The sequence below is a fragment of the Scardinius erythrophthalmus genome (assembly GCF_964197995.2).
Source record: "Scardinius erythrophthalmus genome assembly, chromosome: 12".
Lineage (NCBI taxonomy): Eukaryota > Metazoa > Chordata > Actinopteri > Cypriniformes > Leuciscidae > Scardinius > Scardinius erythrophthalmus.
In genome coordinates, this window is record NC_138232.1 from 20,934,561 (window position 1) to 20,954,447 (window position 19,887).

Sequence of the window (19,887 nt, forward strand, 5' to 3'; positions counted from 1 at the left end):
AAGTAATGTGCATTACCTAATCAGATTACTTTTTGATTTACGTTTTGATGTTATGAGAAAGGAAACACATTACAAGTAACATGCATTATGTAATCAGATTACTTTTTGATGTTATGAGTAAAGAAACGCATTAAAAGTAACGTCAGATTACTTTTTGATGTTATTAGTAAAAAAATGCATTACAATAACATGCATTATAAAATCAGATTACTTTTTGATCTAACAAGTAAAGTAATGCATTACAAGTGTCATACATTATGTAATCACATGACTTTTTTCGATATCAATGAAAATTACATTCTAATAATACAAATACATTTATTTACAGTAGAAAAAGTCAATGCATATTAAGTTTTTAAGTTTTAAATTTCAAAAACAATATTCACATTATAATTATAAATTGTATCTGAAATAGCCATTGCATGCATGACGTCCACTACAGTGGACATGTGATTAATTAGAGTTTTCTCTCAATCTAAAATCAAAACTTGGAAAATTTTACTGTGATATGACTCATTAGATATTGCTTTATGCTGCAATATTTTTTTTACCTACAAGAGTCTCCTAGGATAGAAGGAATGGGTGGATATTCTGGAGCAACTTGGCATGTCTGACTGACCCTTGGCCATCTTGGTTTGGAGGGGGAAAAAATCGAAACACAAAGGCTTGCCACTTGGTTGCAATTTATAGGATGATGCACCAGGGTCCAATGAAGAGATTGATGTGCAACTTTGCCATAAAAACCCGTGCAAATTCAAGAAAATGCTTTTTTAATAGCTGTCCACTGTAGTGGCCACTATGCGTGAAAGGGTTAATCAATGTTTCATCAACCAATTGCCTGGATTTAATAAATATAGTAGAAAATAGATAATCATGATACGGAGTCGCTGGCGAGTGACCTGGACTCTTGTCTCATAAATGAACCGAAACTCAGCGTATAAGGTACTTGCCTCACAGACCTGAGAAATATATAGAAATCTTGACATGTCTTCTTTTAAACAGAACAATTCAAAACGAAAGAAAACAGACTGTTCCCTTTCGTAGTCACTCCGAGTTACGTCGGATGACGACGAATGGGGTTTCGCTTAGAAAGCCTGTCATCTTCGAGTATATAAAACGAGCCAATGGCAATGAAATGCCATGGGTCTGCAGAATTTGCATAGCGTAAGTCCGCCCCACGTCGTGGGTATATAAGGAAGTACGCTGGCAACATGCAGATATGTTTTCGCTTCGGAGCCAAGAGTTTTCTTCACTTCTACAAGCCATTATGTATCATCTTCACTCTACGAGACGAGCGGCTCTTCAGTGTGTTGGTGTAACGGTGTGTTCCAGCAAGATCGCATTGCCTGCTGCTGATCTGTACAGTGATCTGCCGACAGTGTGTGTGTTTCTCCCTGAGCGCTTCAGCACTCTGCTGAGCTTTTCCTCTCTCTTAAAGAGCTGCACGCGGCACGTCTTTTTCAAGACGGCTCGCCCGTGTATTTACTGGATGTGGGCGCGTGATTCATCTGCCTAACGGTCACGAGCGCTGTTTCGCGTGTTGGGCTTATTCACGCTCGGCAGCGCTCGTGGATTAGTCATGTTTTCTTTGCGGGAACGTGACCATCGCGATGTTTATAGATCGAGACTCAATGATCTCCGTGTGGGTAGAGTCCCCTCTGCCACACCCCAATCTATCTCTTCCTCGAGAGGGGATACTTTGGCTGGTGGCCAGGGTGATCTGAGGGTTACAGTGTGGCTTAATACCGACGAGCATAACTCGGGCCACGCCCCCTTCCACATCGCAAACCGTGGGGCTTCCGTGTGTGCCTGGTTCCTCTCGGGGACCCAGTGTTTTCATTCGGGGCTCCAGCAGGTGGTGTCATGTCACTCACAGCATCACAAGGCGGGCTGGATTCCTCTGGAAATGAGGATTCGACTGCGTTGCCTCCCTCTGAAGTGTCAGCGTTAGTCGGGTCAGATCCAGAGCTGATGGCCATGCTTTCCCGGGCAGCTGAAAGCATCGGTTGGAGTGGCGTCGCCCTCCCCCCGAGCGATGTAGGCTTACGATTGGTTCCTGGGCGCGTGTTGCTCTCAGCACTCGCTCCCTGTGCCTTTCTCCCGGACGTGCATCAGGACGCCTCCGGCTCGCGTGAGTCCCCGTGACTTATCGCGTCCCGCAGGTGTCCTCCGCCTTCGCTGCACTCGATCGCGTGGCGATCATGGGTTGTATGTTCTCTGTCACTATCGTGGCACAGGCATGCAGTGCTGTGTGTCGCCTTCGCCTTCGAGGCAGTGCTGACTCGGGAGTTCTGTCAGATCAGGCAGCCGTGGAACGCTGGTCCTTCCCTGGCCAACACTGACAGAACGTGGAAACTCGACCACGCCCCCACGCAGGGACGCTATGCCTCCCATGTCTGGGCTGGTCGATCCGCCACGCACACTACTGACCTCGCTCTAAAGGCGACATCGGTACCTGCGTGATCCCAGGGCCAGGTGATGTCCACAGCTGTGGTCCAGGAATGGGCTCAGCCAGGTTGATGTGAGGGGGTCTGAGAATTCATTTTCTCAGCTCCCCCATGTCCCAGGCTGGGCTCCTCGGCGGTGTGGTTGAGGACTGTACCCTACAGTCTTTGACCCCTCCAGAAGCGGACTGAGGCCTTCTGCACCGACGGTCATCCGTCCGTGCGGTCTCCTTAGTCTGCTTCCCGCCGAGGCCGCCTCCCTGCGGCCCCTCCCCTCGAGCCTTCACTGGCCCCGAGCAGGAGAGGGTTGCAGGAGGGCGGCACCGCCCGCCTCCGCCCCTTGGCCGGCCAAATGCCAGGCTAAGCAGCATTCTCGAGACGGGTGGCTTACTCGGCGGAGTGGTTGAGGACTGCGCCCAACAGTCTTCGACCCTCCCCTGAAGTGGACTGAGGCCTTCTGCACCAATGGTCATCCGTCTGTGCGGTCTTCTTAGTCTGCTTCCCGCCGAGGCCGCCTCCCTGCGGCTCCTCCCCTCGAGCCTTCACCGGCCCCGGGCTGGAAGGGGATGCAGGAGGGCGGCACTGCCCGTCTCCGCCCCTTAGCTGGCCAAACACCAGGCTAAGCAGCACTTTCGAGACGGGCAGCTTGGAGTTAGAACTGATGCCCCTTCCTCCGAGCCCCAAGAGGCTGTGGATGACAGTGCGCGCCACTCACGAGCCTCGCCACTCTTGTCCCCCTCTGTCGCCAGACCCCTGCCAGAGCATGCCCCCGTGGGACGCTGGTCCTCCCCTGGCCTCCTCTGGCAGGGCGCGGCTAATGACCGTGCCCCCACACCGGGACGCTATGCCACCCACGTCCGGGCCGGTCATTCCGCTTCGCTGCACTATCAGTGTACGTCTGGTTCGCTTGACCCCGCTGGTACAGCTTTTGGGAGCTTTCCCAGACTGTCCCGTTGGGTCGCGAGAACCATCAGGCTCGGCTACGCGATTCAGTTCGCGTGGTCTCCTCCCCGCTTCAGGGGAGTCCGCTTCACTATGGTTGGTGGCAATGCCCCTGTCATGAGAGCGGAGGTCGCCACCCTACTGGCGAAGGGTGCGATCGAGATTGTCCCTCCAGCCGAAATGAAGTCCGGCTTCTACAGCCCCTACTTATTGTACCGAAGGCAGCCATCGACCTGAAGGACGCCTACTTCCATGTCTCCATTCTTCCTCGACACAGACCGTTCCTACGGTTTGCCTTCGAGGGGCAGGCATACCAGTACGCGGTTCTCCCTTTCGGTCTAGCCCTGTCTCCTCGCGTCTTCACGAAAGTCGTCGAGGCAGCCCTTGTTTCTCTACGGGAACACGGGGTTCGCATCCTGAACTTTCTCGATGACTGGCTGATCCTAGCTCACTCTCGAGACCAGGTTCGCGAACACAGGGACCTTGTGCTCCGACACCTAGCTCGTCTGGGCCTTCGGGTCAACTGGGAAATGAGCAAACTCTGCCCCGTGCAGAGGATCTCTTTTCTCGGTATGGAGATCGACTCGGTCGCCATGTGCGCGCAGCTTACGAGCGCGCGCGCGCAGTCACTGCTGACTTGCCTTCGTCAGTTCGAGGGCAGGAGTGCGGTTCCACTGAAACTTTTTCAGAGGCTCCTGGGGCATATGGCATCCACAGCCGCAGTAACGCCGCTCGGATTGCTTCATATGAGACCGCTTCAGCTTTGGCTTCGCGATCGAGTCCCGAGGTGGGCATGGCAACACGGCACGCTCCGAGTCCCAGTGACTCCGACCTGCCGTCAAGACCTTCTCCCCGTGGTCGAACCTCAATTTTCTACGGGCCGGAGTTCCCTTAGAACGAGCTTCCAGGCATGTTGTTGTATCAACAGATGCCTCCGCCACGGGTTGGGGTGCCATGTGCAATGGACATGCTGCCGCGGGCTCCTGGACAGGACCCCAGCGCCTTTGGCATGTCAATTGCCTCGTGCGTTGCTCAGGGGTCAACACGTACTAGTCCGATCAGACAATACCGCCACAGTAGCGTACATCAACCGTCAAGGTGGTCTACGCTCCCGCCGTATGTCGCAACTCGCCCGCCACCTCCTCATATTGAGTCAGAAGCATTTGAGGTCGCTTCGAGCCATTTATATCCCGGGAGGCCTGAACCAGGCGGCCGACGAGCTGTCTCGGTTTCAGCCTCTCGCTGGAGAATGGAGACTCCATCCCCAGTCGGTTCAGCTGATTTGGGATCAGTTCGGGGACGCACAGGTAGATCTGTTTGCCTCCCATGACTCGTCCCATTGCGACCTGTTTTATTCCCTGACCAAGGGCACGCTCGGCACGGATGCACTGGCGCTTAGCTGGCCGCGGGGCCTCCGCAAGTATGCGTTTCCCCCAGTGAGCCTTCTTGCGCAGACTTTGCGCAAGATCAGGGAGGACGAGGAGCAGGTAATTTTGGTTGCCCCGTATTGGCACAACCGCACCTGGTTCCCAGAACTAGTACTCCTCGCGACAGTACCTCCCTGGCCAATTCCTCTGAGGAAGGACCTGCTTTCTCAGGGACGGGGCACCTTATGGCACCCTCGTCCCGATCTTTGGAACCTCCACGTGTGGCTCCTGGACGGGACGAGGCAGGTTTGAGTACCCTACCACCAGCGGTGGTGGCTACCATCACTTCCGCTAGAGCATCGTCCACGAGACATGCCTATGCGTTGAAGTGGAACCTCTTCGTCAACTGGTGTTCTTCTAAAAATCTAGAACCCACGAAATGCCCCATCAGTGTCGTGCTTTCCTTCCTGCAAGAAGGGTTGGAGCGAAGGCTGTCTCCCTCCACCCTGAAAGTGTATGTTGCCGCTATTGCCGCACATCGAAGGTAAGTCCGTTGGAAAGCACGACCTGGTCATCAGGTTCCCGAGAGGAGTGAGGAGACTGAATCCTCCTCGTCCTCCTCTCGTTCCCTCTTGGGACCTCTCAGTGGTTTTAACTGCCCTGCAGAGTGCTCCCTTTGAGCCTCTGCAATCAGTGGAGCTTAAGTTCCTGTCTATGAAGACAGCGCTCCTGGTTGCATTGGCCTCTATTAAGAGGGTAGGGGATCTGCAGGCATTCTCGGTTGACGAAGCGTGCCTGGAATTCGGACCGGCTAACTCTCACGTGACCCTGAGACCCCGGCCTGGATATGTGCTCAAGGTTCCCACCACACCCTTTCGAGATCAGGTGGTGAACCTGCAAGCGCTGCCTTTGGAGGAGGCAGACCCAGCCTTGGCACTGCTCTGTCCAGTACGCGCACTCCGTGCTTACGTAGACAGAACGCAGTGTTTCAGGACCTCAGACCAGCTCTTTGTCTGTCATGGTGGGAAGCTGAAGGGAAAGGCTCTCTCCAAGCAAAGGTTGTCTCACTGGATAGTGGACGCCATTGCTTTGGCTTACCAGCAGCAAGGTCGACCATGCCCCCTTGGTGTGACGGCCCACTCCACCCGGAGTGTGGCATCCTCTTGGGCTCTAGCGCATGGCGCCTCGCTAACAGACATCTGCAGAGCTGCAGGCTGGGCGACACCTAACACATTCGCGAGATTCTACAATCTCTGAGTGGAGCCAGTTTCTTCATGTACTCGCCTCAACTAGCCGGTACTAGATTCTGCTCAGGTGTCTTCGCTTGCTCGCCATTCCTCTCCACGGACGGGATACGTGCGATATTTTCCTCAGGTGAGCCTAATAAGCCCTGAGTCTCCTCCAGCACTGACGACGTCAACGCCAGAGTTTTGCCACCGGCAGCTTTCGCGCTTGGCTAGGTGCCTCCATGTGCAGGGTTCCCCCTCTGGGTGACCCCCACATGTGGATTGCCACTGTGAGCCTCTCTGAGCATGTGTCTTTCCCTTGGCAAGCCACTTTGCCACCCCTGGGGTTGAAATATTCCACCTACGGCTGGATACCCCAGTGATACTCCATATGCAGCCCCCCGGGGTCATATGTGTATTCCAAGTCCCCCCCTTCGGGCTGGGCATAATTGCATATTTCCACTGAGATATGCTTACCATTGTACCTTGGTATTCCTGTGTTAAGTAGGACTCCTTCGTCCGTGCTAGTCTCACGACAGGGAGCTCAGACTTACGCAGGGCACTGGAAGACAGTCGAGAGGTGGCGTGATTACACTGGGAACCCCATTCGTCGTCATCCGACGTAACGACGTGACTACGTTACGTCCCCCTGCCACTTCCGCTGTACCGCTGGAACGCCGGAGTTCAGTCTCGGCTCCTCAGCGAAGACATATCTGCATGTTGCCAGCGTACCTCCTTATATACCCACGACGTGGGGCGGACTTACGCTATGCAAATTCCGCAGACCCGTGGCATTTCATTGCCATTGGCTCGTTTTATATACTCGAAGATGACAGGCTTTCTAAGCGAAACCCCATTCGTCGTCATCCGACGTAACGTCTCCGTTCCCTACTCAGGGAACGAGGGTTACTTACGTAACCGAGACGTTCTCTGCTTATGTAATCAGTATGAAAAGTGCATTTCTCTCTGGCGCGTTCACTACTGTGAAGATCACGAGTCAGCATCGTCAAGATCTCAAAACTCCTCCGGTAGCCTCTTAAATAAAAAAGTCCCTAATGTAAAAGCTGAATGTTCATTGGTCTAACGTTACACATGTGGGAGTAATGACGATGGGCCCTGCACTTTCTCCGGGTATGTTTATATTTTATAGACTTTCCACGGACCCCCAGGCAGCGCGCCGCGGACCCCGACCCCACTAAGACATGCTGCTGCTGTACAATATAACGTACATGAATTACCCGTAGCAGTAGCAGATCTATACAGGTGGAGCTGGGGAAGGTTGGGGGTTTCTGAAAGCACGCTGCACTGCAAGGCAAATGCTACCCAAGTATTTGAAGGTTGAGCAGTGAGCCCAAGTGTGTTTATGAAAATGTTTAATTATTTTTATTTTATTTAAAATATATATTTTACAAAATGTTTTACTCTGAAACTGCAATAAAATCAAAGCCATAAATCTGAACATTATGTGTGTCACGGGTGCACCGGGCTCTCTCTCACCACCGCACTCAAACTCACTCTCTCTTCCCCATTCGCAATCACCTGAGTACTGTTTGCATGCACCTGTAACTAATTTCAGTGACACTCAGAACTCGTTATAAAAGCAGTGGCTGTTCAGTTTAGCATTGTGTGACAATTAGCGGTTGCTTTCCTGGACGTTTGTTTCCTGTATTTGTGTATTTCACTAAAAGTGAAAAAAATATATATTTCAGGAAGATCTGAGGTTTCTACCAATATTTCATGATTTTATTTTTCATATGCATTGCTATTTTAAAATGAAGTTCTGAACATGGCTTATGAGTCTAAAAATAATTGTTGAAAATTAATAAATTACTGTTCCTTTGTCTTTGGTATTGAAAATCAGACTAGGGAAAAAAGGATTTAAGTGCATTACTGATCCACTACATACTGAAGTTTTAAGCTAGGTTTAGGGTAGGTTATATTATTTCAGCCTGGTCTCATTGTTAATACGTAGGTATTAATACGTTATTTTCAAAGATAGAAAACTTACTTTTTTGTACGTTTGGATTGATGCTGAAACGTATAATATGGACGTATCTGCAACGTTTAAACGTAACATTATTACGTTTTTTCAGCTAAAAAACGTAAACTATTTACGAATATTTCATATCATAAAGATATCTGTATAATTGCCCTTTTACCATTTTATAGATTATAAATGTAAGATCCCTTAACCCTAACGTTACTCCCACACCTAAACATACCCATTTTATAGACAATATTAAAAGGATAAAACGTAAAGTTAATGGACAGATATGTGTAGGCAAATGGCCGTTTTATTAGCAATATACCATTAAAAGATAGTTTGAGCCACTAATCCTACCCCTACCCCTAAACCTAACAATTTCTTAAAACTACGTAACGTTAGGCTACAATTAAGTTATAAAGAAAGACAACAGACAGACACGTATAATCACAATAATCTATTTACTGCGAAAATGTCAAAACCGGTACCAAAAGTCGTTCACATGACGATGTGTCGCAGTCCTCTCTGGCAGTATATAATAGTTTTGTATGAGGTAACGTTACAGAGCAGAATTTAAGTTATTAATCCATGAAAATGTTAATCCGGTTTCTGTTCGCTGTTCGCTTTGTGAAGGCGCATGCGCTTCTCCATTTCAAATGTAGCACACCAACTTAAACACGGCATGTCGCAATCTGTGACGAAGCATGCGAGAGCCAATGAGCGTTTGATATTACTGCCGTAAAACATGTTGTAACGCTTCGGGCGCAATTTTTTAATTTGAATTCACCACGAGCGCGGGATTTGACGATGAGATGATGATCACTGGATAAAGGGCTGAATTTGGATCTGTTTCTTGCAAACGTATGGATTCTAAAGATTTGGGTTACATCAAGCTAATAAAATTGATGTCTTTTGTGAATTTATGTTGTGTTTTAATGTATTGTGGGTCTATAGGAGAAAACGCCTTTTGTGTCTCACGGTTGATAAACCAAATATTACAAAATGGTTAAACGATTAAAGAAGGTATTTTAAGGTTTTAAAGTGTATTCTTGTTTAACACCATGTAGGCTAATCCTCTGAAACGAGTTTGCAGCAGAAGGCACGAACAGAGCGAAATGATTAAATGATGAAATGAGTAACGTTATACGAGTAACGTTAAACTGTATTAATAAATGTGACTGAAAATGTAATTGATAAGACAGTTGAATGCAATAGAGTCAAAACATTAATGCCACGATTTTAATATGCATATTGTACAAATTTGTACGTCGGTAAAGTTGTTTATACGTAAATAAATTACGTTTTTTTGTTGTCAATACGTAAATATTATACGTTTTAGTGCTGTAAATACGTCAGTATTATACGTTTCTGCGTGTATAAAACGTAAATAAATGTACGTATGGTAGAACTACACTTTACGTAAAAATACACACGTATTCTCATGAGATCACATTGATTATTTATAACAAGCTGTATATAAAAACCATAGACGTCTATGGAATATCCATAAATATAAGTAAATGTGCGTATTTTTTTCACCTAGGCCTATGTCAAATGTTTAGTATAGAATACACCTTCCCATTTTTGTGCAATCTTTGTGATTTCAGTGTAAAATCCAACAATGATTCTAACTAACACTTTTTAGTTAACTTTACTTAATGTCTTAACTTAATTGTAAAAATCTAGTAATCTGTACTATTCACATACTAAGATTTGCTTACTAAGAAAACCCAAGTTAAGATTAATTGATTAGTTTGAGTGTGGTTTTTGAGGCGGGGAAAATCTTAATGGACTTTTCACTTAATGGACTCTGTTTGCATTCACTCATTTCCCAAAATCATTTTGAATGTTGAAATTTTAATACAACTTATACATTTGAGAGAACATCACATAGGCTGACTTCATGAATTGATGTTGATTTTCCTAAAATGTTTTTAGTCATCATTATGGCGATTAGTGATCCCTTTGGTTGGGCATTTGGAACTTCATTTATACTATTGTAATTATCTCCCCATTGATGCAGTGATTGCAACAAGAAATCAGTTCTTTGGTTTCAAAGGAAGAGAAGTAATATGTATGTATGTATGTATGTATGAATGATGTATAAGATAATTCATGTCAATTAATGATCTTTTATCATTTTGTTGCTAACACTTATGTCCTAAACACCTTGTGAAACTTTTAATTGGGTTTATATAATCCCTCATATTTGTGACAATCTTGCAGTTGATCATACTTGAGTCACACAGACTTAACATTCAACCTGCAAAACACAACAATGGTAACAATTATATTTTATTTAAAGTAAATTATCAAGTACTCTCTACAGTTCCTTTTTAGTTACTAGAACTCTTGTGTAAGTGAACTATACTAACCGGCAATCGGTTTGCATGTTTTTTTAAGTAAGTCCAACTAATTAGATTTTACAGTGTAGAGTTTCAACTTTCCCTGTCTGCCCAGACATGAAAATATATTTTATAAAATATAGGTGATGGATTTGGGTAATGTTATCAAATTTAATAAGAAAAACCTGATTTCAGGTGTTACATATTCTGTCAATTTGCATACATCATAATTGTAAATCATAATATAAGCAGTAAAATTAGTAATTAGTATAGGCCTAAAAAAAGTAAAATTGAGAATTTTCAACTGTTACATTTTTTTTATTTTTTTTTTCATCCTGTAAATATCACCTCAGGATGATTTATTTCTGTGTTACAAGCATCCCCAGTCTCCAAATACTATGGCAGAAATAGTAATCATATTGTGTATGGTTTATAATCTGGAATTGTGAAATGGCGGCAGGCATAATCATAGTCAGTAATGTCCCTTCTTCTGCCTGGCCTCTTGTCTTGTGATCTCTTGTAATCTTTAGTTTGATTTGATATGGAATAGCATGTCTGCACAGGCACATAAAACAGGCAGCCACACTACAGGAACCTGCTGCCTGCCCTTGTTACCCATTTCCACTCTCTAAAGGCTGAGACACTGCCTTCATATTCTGCTCTGCCATTTTGGTTGGCCATTTAGCATTCTGCTACATCGCTGACAGAACAGACCAGTCACTTTCACTGATGTCTTTTGGTAGCTCTCTCTCTCATGTGCCTCGTGCCAAAAACAACATTCCATCTCCTTTAGTTCCTATAAACCACATCGAACAAACCGAACAAACATCTGATTTCATTGATTTGTCCCCTCATTATGTCCAGATACCATCTCTTTGTCCTTTTATATTTCTTTTGTTCTGTAATGAAGACTTGCAAAGGAAGGGAGAATCTCAGTTGCACGCAGAAATCCAATCTGTTGATTAATGCTCCAGCTTTACAGCGTTACGCCTCAGTGCACCGTCAGTGGAAAAGCTTTTTTCATGGTTTATTTAACAGAGAGTCATTTTGATTAGAGGGGAGGAAAGATACTTTAAGAGGTACAATGACTAGATGGGACTTGTCAGCAGGTTGGCCTTCTTAAGGGACAGTTTCAAGACACAGGGAGGGAAAGAAAGTGAAGAATTGTGGCTAAATGAAGGTGGCTGCTCCTAGAAGACTCCCTGACACATTAACACTTCACTTTCAAAGCGATATAGCCTACCACATTGGCATGTGTCTCTTGCAATATAAAAGCATTCTGAAATTGTATTTGACAAGTTCTCACTGATTCCATTGGGTCAAAACAGATTGCAAAATTGAAAAAAGAGAACATTTATGTTTCAAGGAATTATTTTTGATTAATCTATATCCAATATTTTCAGAGCTATGATACTCTTTGATTACATATAGGCAATGTGTCATAAATATATCTCCCATAACAACACAAGATACAATCTATATTTTTTCAGAAATCAATAATACAGAAAATAAAGGCACATTTTTTTTTTGTACAAATATGTAGGAGAATGTAAAGGAAAAATAATACCATTCCAGTCTGATTTTGTTGAACTAACTCAGAGCATATGAGATATGGAAAGATGACCTTCAGGGTGAAATGTAACTTTGATTTTGCCTATTTGTTTTTAATGTTTAAATACATTTCTGACAGCGTGGACAAACTGTAAGGAAGCAGCTATGAATTTTATAAAATGATATATCCTTCTGTTAGAACATAGTAATAATACTTTTTTAAATGAAACAAATTTACATTTCTGTTTTTTCTTAATTTTAATATATTGTAATCTGTATGATGCAAATTGGTTTCAGGAATAGTGCATACTAATATAATGTTGTAATGAGGAAATCAACTTAAACGGTACAATTGTAATAATATCATTCTACTGACCATAGTTTTTTCCCCCTTTCCAAGTGTAACAGAAGATAGCCAGACAAGATGGAGCCTCATGAAGTTCTTCAAACATTAGTTACTAGCTAAAGGTAGCTTCTCTCTAAAACTTTAGAAGGAAAGATTCATCATTGCACTCTTGTCAAATATATTTTTATCGCTCCTTGCATCACACTAATTACTATCATTCTGATCATGACACTGCTCTGACAGGGGTGAACGCACCATCACCACCACCTGTCTTTGTTTTAATAGGAGCCTGTGCCATCATGGGCACATTCTCAGTGGTGAAAGCACATTAAAATTTAATGCCATTCAACCACTTTCAATGCCACTAATTGCATAAAACTACCACAGAGGAACCAAAGACATTGTGATAAGCTGGTGAAAGAAAGACCCTGAGCTCTCAGAGCTCTCGTCCCAGACTCACCCCTCCTCCTGTTATAATTGCTCATGGGAGCATAAATAAACACAGATTGACACCCATCTCCAATAAATGTCATCCCCTCAATCAATTAATTTCACCTTCAGAGCTGACGTCAAGCGCAGTTAGCTCAGTCAGACTCAAACAGCTGCCATCGATTCTGGCCCGAGTCCTGAAACATCAATAAGATTCTCGTATGGAGTCCACTGAAAGCTCCCTGTTCATTGATCACCTTGTTCACAAGCAGGTGGCTCTTCCTCAAAATGCCTCTGAAACATAGGCCCGTGCAGGACCCAAAATGTTAAGACAGGCAATTCATGACCTGCTACATCACCTGTCAGACGCAGACAACACCTTACGGGAGATACATCATCGCTGACCTGCAACAACTTCAGTTACTCACCTTCTCCTCACAACCTGCCCAGGCCAGTGCTAAAATGAAAATTTCACACTTCTCCAGCCTCTCAGACTGGCTTGATGGTCGCTGATCATGATTGTGGTGGAGATTGTGATGATATTCGATAAAGTCATACTGTACTAGAATCATCCACTGGAAATCTATTTTTCTTTATTTTTGGAGACGGTTCATCTGGCAACACTGTTCTAATTTCACCCCTAAACATTGAGCTTTGTAGTCAGACTGCAGCAAATTCCCTACTGTAATAGAAAACTAATTAGGATTCAGTTTGGGTTTGGTGCAGCTTGCGGCTGGAGAAGAAATTGGAATGGCTTTTCTACATTTAGCACTTAATGAAACATTCATGTCACATGAAAACAACTGCAAACTATGTCTCATATTTGTTTTCGGAGCCGTCTGTCTTTTGAATATTTATTAGATGATGAAAGCATTGTATTGTAAGAAGGAGCGCTCCTCTAATTTAATAAGCATTTTACAGGCCGGGTACATTATTCTGGAGCAAACTCACTGATGCATTTCTGGATCAAGTGGACACATTTATCTCTGTTTATTTTCCTGCTTATGAGTGTAAATGCTGAATGTTTGAACTTACATTGGGCAAATAACACTTAATGTAATTATTGAAGTAGAACTACATGGGAAAAATGCATCTTTAAGGTTGCTGTACTGTTCAATATGAAAAAAAGCCTTGACCCTGATGGTACAGTTAGTGCCTAATAATTCCTCATTTATGTAAGCCTTTAGTGCGCTGGAGCGCTCATTTAAGCCTATTCCAAATTCCATGAACTCAGCATGGTCCAGCCCTACTACAAAGAAACTGTCAGCTTGATGCTGATCAATTCAAACCCTCTCCTTCACAGGTTTTAAGAAGAGATATCAGGAATGAAATGCACATATTCTGATGAGCAATGGCCCTGTTCTCTTCACGTGATGTTTTATTAAAGTTTGGAAGGAACACGTTCAAATTATCTAGTCAATCAGCATGAGAGGAGGCATGCATATATATATATATATATATATATATATATATATATAAGGATCTGGGTTCGGGCCAAAATAGTTTCAACTCATCAGCTGTGAGGTATAGTTCACTACAGAGGGTTTAACTGCATTGGCCTTGTTGGTCGGTGATAGACACTTGTGTGATGGGGAGCAGTTAGGTCGCCCTGTAGATTGCGAGTAGGGTCAGCAAGGCAAGCTAATATGATTTTTTTTTATATATATATATAATTCATGCCTTCAGACTAATATAGTTTTACATTTTCCACAAAATAAACTTTCACAGGTTTTTATAGGGTTGTGTTCTTTAATGTGAATTGAATTTCAAGTGCAGTTATTAATGGGTAGACACAGCCTTATTTGAAAAAAAAAAAAAATTAAAAAGCTTGAAGTTTGAACACTTTCTAATGTTACATAAGGGGTGTATATATTTAAAATAATTAGTTTGCTGCAACAAAGAGACAACTAACACGGATAAATACAAAAATCTATTAACAGTTTATTTTAGCTCATTTACAAAGTGTGGTGTTCAGGTATATATAATCTGTGATAGTGTAAATATTGTATATTCATCAGATACAGTATCAGTACCTACATGTTGAAATTTGTGTCACGTGACTTTCTTACCAGTCCACTTCTTTCTGGCCTTAAAACACAACGATAAAAACATTAAAATACAATAACCAAATACTTTTTACAACATAAAAAGGTGGAACAGATGTACAGAAATAAACTAAACATATACTCAAACAAGCAACACAGACAAAAGCTAGAGAGATAGAGATTATTAAAAATACTCAAGATAAATATTAGCAAAGTGATAGGTCTTTAAACAAGATTTCTTCATTGGGTGGTCTGGCGTGCAGTTTTATTGATTCTGATCTCGGTCAGTTAGCCGGACAACCTGGTGATAAAAGGTTGATGTCAGCGGATGATGATGATGATTATTATGATGATGATGATGATGGAGAAGACAATGGACCTGTATCTGCATCTGAGAAAGTGAAAAATAAATAAATAAAATAAATAAATAAATAAATAGAAAAAAAAACTAAATTGATAGAGAAAGAACCAAAAGTAAATAAATACAAAAAACAGCACTTGGACACAATGATACAAACAGATTTTGCAACACAGCTAGTAGAAACTGTCACTATATTACTATTCACAAGAAACAACGAAGCATGAATAGTACACTACATCATAAAGAAGAAAACACTATTTGTTTCTGTCTCATTCTTCGAAAAGAGGAGGAGAAAACAAAAGATAACTCCAACAAACAGTTTACCCTTTCCTTAAAAAAAAAAAAAAAAAAAAAAAAACTTAATTTTCCCCCTTGCTCAGTGAGACAACTTGCAAGTACAGTGGGCAGGCGTTCTGAGATTCGTTTAGTATATTTTCAATAACAAACCTCATTAATCAGCCAGCAGATCAAAGTGTGACGCTGCAGATGAATTTGAAATATTTAAACCCTCCCCCCCCCCCATTCAAATGCTATCACTGATCAAAGCATTTCACTTTAATTTCACAAGTCATTTTTACTGGTAGAGGGAGCCATAAACAAAGACACACACAAAGTCCAATTAAATGTCTGGGATTTCCTGTAAACCTCCCCTGCGCTGTTTTCATTTCTGAACTCTCTTCTCGCTTTGTGAAAGTGAAGCATGGGAAAAATGCAAGTAATTAATTTATTTGATTGTTTATATATGAGCTGCCAAGGAACTTTAAAGAAGCCATCAGTCAGTAATAGAAAGTAAACACTTTGCAAGGTGGCTGTGATTTGAGCTTTATAGTTGAAAGGTAATTACAGTGCCTGAGAAAACAAATATAGTTAACCTTTCATTCTTACCCAATTTCTTCTGAAGTTCTGGCTGCATCTGCAAGTTTGGATGCCATTTTTTTGACTTGCCATTTCTAGTAGGCTGTGGTGGGCGTTAATCTAAAAAGGAGAAAATAAGGAATCAAAATGGTGGAAATGAGTGTCATGCAAAGCACCAGGCTCTTCTTCATTTCTACAGTCTTAATGTAAGGCAGACTACATTTGCTACCTGCAAATTACCTTTATGGTGATTTTCCATTAAAGCCAGCCAGGACAGAGCAGTGGTGAGCATTAGTCAAGCTTACTGTAGGTCACACCTGTTACCAGAGGCTTTACTTCTATGCAATCTAAATGTGAAGTGTCAGCTCCCCCACAGAATCCTGATTGCAGAAGGAAACGCTTCGGCGCCAAATTCATTCTCCGTTCCTGTCGCGTGTGTTAACAGCCAGTCTATTTATAAGCCTGCTTAACTCACAGAGCCTGGGGCCAGGCCATCTGATTCAGTGACTGCAGTAAAACTCCTAATATACACCTTGGCAAACGTCTCCATTAGGATAAATTACCTTTTCCTTTTTCAAAAGGTGAGGCCATGGCATGCTAATTGGTCCCAATCAAGTCTGTAATCTAATCCAATTAGAGACTGACACTCTGCTCATGGAAACCTTAATTGGGATTGTTTTGTCTGTGTGAAGCTGTCAGTAGGAGAGTTATAAAGGAGGAAATAATTCATGATCATTGTAAATTGGAACAGAGGTGAGGCCTCTTAATAAAAAGACCAGCTTCCTGATTGAGTTAACACCTGGGAGAAATCATAGTGTCAGTCAGGCACTGAATTATGCACTTTATTGCAACTATTGTATTGTGAAAGAAAAGTCAAAGTAACAAGCCTCCTCTAATATCACAAATACAGTATTGAAGTGAATTGTCTATATTGTATGCTGCTTGTATATAAAGTTCTCATAGTTCTTATCCCCCACCCTCCCAGAAAAAAAAAAATCGTTATTTCAAATATGTATGAATTTCTTTCTTCTTTTTGAAGATGATAAAGGGGTCAAAAAAACAAAAACACATTTTTTTCTTGTGTGTTTCATGCATACAGGTTTGGAATGACGTGTAGGTACATGAATCTTTGCTTTTGGTGAACTATTCCTTTAATCCAAGTCCTGTAATGCCTTTATACATTCCCTCTCAGTATTTTATTGAGAATATCTATAACTATCGATTAGGCAAATGGATTTCTTCCAAGGTTAGGGACCATTGAGTGTTGCGCTAGCGCATCTTCCACAGTTGATGTAATATGATGCGCTCTTCACGAAATCTGGATTCCGCACCTCCCCGGCTGTGTGAGAGGAAGCTTTTCCCTGGTGGATCCGCAGGGTTTTCATGAACAGGCAGATGGAGAAAATATTGTTGACATTAAACTGTTCCTCTTTTAAGGAATTGTTGTGACAAGGTGGAGCTCCCATCACTCGAAATAGCAGCTGTGTACTGTTTACAAAGAGGCCCAAAGCAATGTTTGTTTCCATTGAAATGGTGGCAACCATCTCTCTCTGTGTTTCCCCTCACTGCTGCTTCTTTGTAATGAAAAAGCTGCTCACATTAGAGGTTCCGCCTTATATGTTGCTGTCATTTGTTTTTCTTCATCACACCCTTTCTACCGAAATCATTAAGAATGTACTGGAATGGCATTTATTTCAAAAGCAAACATCATTATTTCTTATTTGCAACGTCAAGAAAATGGATAAACGTTGTCTCCCCACCTCTACCCATATTGTCTTCAGTATAATTGTTGAGTTCAGTTAAGCAAGTTAAAAAACGCAAACTGGTGGAACCCTGAAAAAGGAAGCTAATGATTTGTCAGTGTGAAATCTCCAATGGCGAGTCAAATCAATGAGCCGTTCCAGGTTCATAATTACTGTTCTTTTTGCCAGCGTAAGGAAAAATCAATAAAGTCAAGTGCATGAAGCGCAAAGCACCCCGTTGTGTTGTAAACAGAGCAAACAGACTTCATGTGATTCACTATACATTCAGTATCTTCACAGGCCCCTAAATCAGACTATTTATTATTATTATAGACAGAATTCAAAATAAATAAAAATGCAAAAATGTCTGTGAAACTATAACCATTCCTTAAAAAAATCTTTATAAAGTGAGGCAGACAACCCCCAGCACCCCACTCCAATCTATTCCACATCTCCAAAGCACAGATCATATCTCCATTGAGGTTTGAGAAAAGAAGAAACTTTTATCTGACAAATGGTACCACTTTCCTCACTGTCTTGTGAGAATATATCTTTCTCCATAAATCTGTTGATGACAAGCAGCCCTTTTCTTTCGCCCAACTTATCTCGGCTGCTTCTCTTACAAATGAGCAGACAGACAGTTTTTTGTTTTTTTTTGGCACGCAGACACACCCTTTATCTGAGACTAGGCTCGAATCCACATCAGGTGTCCGAACAACCACTGTAAGTGTGAGACAAAAAGGAAAAAGGCTGATTTCTTATATAATGGCAATCCAAAAAAATCACTTCAAGAGTCACACTCTTCCCCCTCCTCGTCTTTCCAACCTTTATTCCTCTTTTTGATGTTCATTCGTTAGTAAGGTAGATTTAAAGAAAAAAAAAATGGTTAGAGACATCAGAAGGCTGAAACATATTTTATTCATATGTCTTGGTTAATTCGGAGTAAGCTTTCATAGATATCCCTTTGTGCTAATTAAGGAGGTGTGGAGGAGAGAGGTGAAACAGTGAGAGGGAATATTCTTTCGCTCTTAAGTTGAGCACTTTATGACATGGAAACTAATTTCAACTGCACTATTTTGGGATTTATCATTGTGTACACGATCTCTGTGTTAATCTGTGAAACACCTCTATGACATTTGTACAGTAAAGAATAATGATATATCCCTCATAAAAACGTGTGGGTAGTTGCTATTTGCAACAACACAGCAATAATACTACAGTTCTTCCGTTAACCGGCTGCTTAGTGTTTACAAATCACTCAGCTGGAAATGCACCCTACTTTGAGTTGAGTTATTAAATGGACCACTCATTTCCAACAAAAGCTGCTTTTAAATTTTGCTAATAATACCTCCTTTCAGCCTTTTCTTAAAAGCCAAATTTAAATTTCATAAGCTGGCCTTACATTTTCATCCCCAGAATCTCTATTAAAAATGTCTGTCTGATTGCTACTATGGATACTTTTTTCTCTCTACACTTAAATTTAATCATGGGTTCTCCTTTCATTCAAAAGCATACTGCACCCTGGCTAAACATAAATTTGCTTATTGATTATCTTCTCAGACCTAAGGAAAATGTAGGCGGTTTTATGCTTTTCCACACCAAATTACACTTATTTGTAAATCATGTCGTAATCATAAAATTAAAAACCAAAAGTTCCTATTTGACTTGAGTTATTACTGAATTTTGAATTCAACAAAAAGTCATGTCAAGCATAATCACAATCAACTGGTCATTGTTTACATAGTTAATCATTGGTGGCACTTCTGAGTATAGGCTACTCATGCACATCCCAAGTAACAGTCAAATGTATTAGGCAAAAAATCAATTAAAAATTCAGAAATTGTCTTTAGAACAATTTTAATAGGGATAACCTAGCTTCTCTTGAGACCCCCCTGCTTCGCAGCCTAGTTAATGATGTGCTAAATCCCGCACGTTGACGGGATTGGTTACAACATGTTTGTGATGTAGAGAACAAGGGCAATTTCAAATCGTGTTATTGAGACTGTCTTTGGTAAACTGCAATTTTAAGGAGAAAATACTCAGCAATTGTGTTGACTGATGAATTTGCACATGGTTTGTCTAAAATCATAATAAAAACACCACATAGACATTATAAACAACATTTAAAAAAAAATGGGAATACAAAATATTTGTAACTTTAATTTTAACTTAGAAAATAAGATGAAAAAAATATTTTTGTACTATTTTGTCATTCCCTGGATGTTTTATTATTATTATTATTATTATTAT

General features: G+C 42.2%; 1 long non-coding RNA gene across 1 annotated transcript; it reads right to left on the reverse strand.

Moving 5' to 3' along the window:
• Positions 1-14,368: 14,368 nt before the first annotated feature.
• Positions 14,369-16,634, reverse strand: LOC308699542. The gene is made up of 3 exons (XR_014031200.1): positions 16,136-16,634; positions 15,926-16,015; positions 14,369-15,070 (listed from the first exon to the last, which is right to left on the reverse strand). It is a non-coding gene; the product is annotated as an uncharacterized lncRNA (long non-coding RNA).
• Between the last annotated feature and the right edge of the window lie 3,253 nt (positions 16,635-19,887).